The sequence below is a fragment of the Ailuropoda melanoleuca genome, chromosome 8 (genome assembly GCF_002007445.2).
Source record: "Ailuropoda melanoleuca isolate Jingjing chromosome 8, ASM200744v2, whole genome shotgun sequence".
Taxonomy (NCBI): Eukaryota; Metazoa; Chordata; class Mammalia; order Carnivora; family Ursidae; genus Ailuropoda; species Ailuropoda melanoleuca.
In genome coordinates this window covers 20,809,993-20,812,949 of record NC_048225.1, presented here as the reverse complement: position 1 = coordinate 20,812,949, position 2,957 = coordinate 20,809,993, and positions in this window count along the sequence as shown.

Sequence of the window (2,957 nt, the reverse complement as noted above, 5' to 3'; positions counted from 1 at the left end):
CATGGGGTCCCCAACACTGCCTGGGTTCCGGGGGACTCGGGGACAGCTGCCCCTCACAGTCCGGGCTCCCATGTGGTGATGTTAGGGGAACGGCTTTACCAGAGCAAAGGGCATCGATCCCAAGGCTTGGGCTCAGCAACATGAAACCAACTAACACATAAATAAGTAACAGAAATGGAGAGAAACATCTTTCAAATGATTTCTGCCTCTTCAATCAAACAAAGAAACAAAACAAAAACCGAGAGGGTGGGGGCCACACAGAAATGGCGTGTGGCCACCCTGTCCTGTGTGCGGCTGCCTGACTCACACCTGGGACAGTGGAGAGCTTGTCCACAAGCCTGTCCTGGGGCCTCACTTCGAGCCTTCAGGACATGTCCACATCTGCGTGTCAGTCGCCAGTCAGCATCCCCGGCGTCTAGCCTTAACTTTGGCCGTTCTGCTCTGGTCCGTCCTGAGGGCAGCAGGGGACCTGATCCTTGGCCCCTGTCCGTCCTCGCACATGCACTCAGTGGCCTGAGGATTCCACGGGGGCAGGCGGAGCAGTCTTGGCTCTTACACAGTCACGACATTGGGAGCAAGGCTGCCCCTGCATGCAGCCTCTGAGGGGAGGGCACAGTCCAGCCTGGCCCTGTGTCCCCCTGTGCTGGGTGCCAGGCAGGCATTGGGCCCCATGGGGATTCAGAGGCTCCTCCTTCCTGAGGGGGGGCGCAGAGTGCAGCTGGTGACCCAGAAGGCATGACTCACTCAGATGGCCTGGGGGACTCAGCCGGCCTCCTTCCCCTCTCTCCCTCAGAGCCCTACGAGGCCGGCCGGGTCTCTCTAGGACGTGCAGTCACCTCACAATCTTCCTCTCTAGCCCCTGGCTCTCTCCTTCCAAAGAAACACCTGTTTCCTGAGCACCGTCCTCCAGCAGGTGCTGCTGGGTGGAAGCCCCGCGTCCATGGCATTCTGTCTCTGCCCCCGCAGCCCACCGGGACACAGGGGGCCTCCAAGCACCTCTGTCCCAGGCCTGCTCTCCCCTCACCAGGAAAGCCCCAGTTTACTTGGAAATTCTGCATCCGTGCGTGTATGATGCACTTGACTCTCTCATGGCCACTGTGGGTTCCAAGGTCTTCTTCTCCCTGGACTCAGGACCTCAGCCCATTTCACCTGCCACCACTTCCTTTACCTGGGCTGACACCACCCCCGCAAGGAGAGTAGCCCCTTCGCCGAGTGTCAACCCTTCACCTTCAAAGGAACAAAGGGTATTTGGGCACGTGGGGATTTTGAGGGTCGAGGCTTCACAGAGGGGCGTGCTGCACAGGGTGCGAGACTGCCTTCCACACTCCTCTCCCAGCCCCCTCCCCTCTCTTTGCCCTGGAGCCCAGCAGCAAGCACAGCGCGGCCCAGAGTCTTGCTCACATCACTAGGAGGAACGCTTTTCGTCTCCGCTCCTGACGTTGGCCCTGGGTCTACTTCCCGGAGGTACTGGCTCAACCATCTCTCCACAAAAGCAAAGGTCTCAGCTTTTATTTATTAACGATTTCATGTATTTATGTATTTATTTGAGAAGAGAGAGAGCAGGAACAACAGGGAGGGGCAGAGGGAGAGAGAGAGGGAGAAGCAGACGCCCCGCTCAGCTGGGAGCCTGTTCCAGGCTTGGATCCCAGGGTCGGATCCCAGGACCCCGAGTTCATGACCTGAGCCAGGAGCAGAGGCTTAACGCCCGGAGGCACCCAGGAGCTCCTTGGCTTTTAGGAATGGAAACAATTGAAGGTTCCTTGTCTTCTCCCTCCTCAGCAGAGCCATCAGTCAGCCTCAAGACAATGCCAAGTCACTTCGAAGTCAGTTTTCTCTGATTCTGTTTGTCTCTGTTACGTGATTATTTTCCTTTAATCATCCATAACACACATGCGGCCACTCTCTAGGACTCCCCCAAAAGCCCTGGATCGGGACTTCAGAAGTCACTTTGGAGGTTTTCTGCAAATCCGAGGCAGCCCTGTGTGAGGCAGCGCAGGGCAGGGTCCCACTGGCCACACCCAGGGCCAACACGGGAGCCCAGGTCCGACCCACGTGGGCTGAAGCTTGTCAGGCTGCCCGCTGCCGCCGCTCAGGCTCTCACCTCGCACACAGACAGCCCCGCGCCTGCCAATCTGTAGCTCGGAATCAGTCTGGAGCTCTGAGCATCCCTAGTGGACCCCTGAGCAGTGCGCACACCTGGGGCCTGACATCTGTGCACCTCCTGACCCGGGAATACACCCCGATGTCACAAGGGGGTAGCCACCGACCCGCTGCCCTGCCCTGCCTGGGAGGCTTGGTCTCAGGGGTGGTCTCAGATGAATTATTTGAGAATTGCTTGTTTTGCTTGTTTTGATTGCCAAATTAACGGAAAATAGAGAAGTGACGATGGTGTAGCAGAAATGAGAAGTGTAGTTTGCATGACTTAGTGCTCCATCTCACACAGAGAAGCAGTAACTGTGGGGCAGGGAGAACTCGAGCTTCCACTAGAGGCTCCCGGGCCCCATCCAGGGCAGTCGAGAGCAGCCTTCGTGAACTGTGCAGGACCAGTGGGTTCGCAATGCTGAAAGGAGCCTATGATAGATTGTGTCCGAGGGAGATGTGTCTTCAGGAATTTAAATTTTTGGTAAAGATTTTAAGTAGTTTCTGCTCCCAATGTGGGGCTCGAGCTCACAACCCCAAGATCAGAAGTCACACATTCCACTGACTGAGACCCCCAAGTGCCCCAGGAATTGGAGATTTTTCCTTATCTAGGAATGCAAACCTGCTTATGCCACGAAGCTAATTTTCACATTATTTGCACATGCATTTTCAGCATCCATGGTGCCTGGAACGCACCTGAGTTGGCAGAAGGTTCTGCCCAGAGCTGAGCCCTGAGCCTTTTAGACCACCATTGCTAGGTTTTTGAGAGAAAAACCCCAGCCCTTAATCCTGTCCCAGTTCCAAGAGGGAAGAGTCAG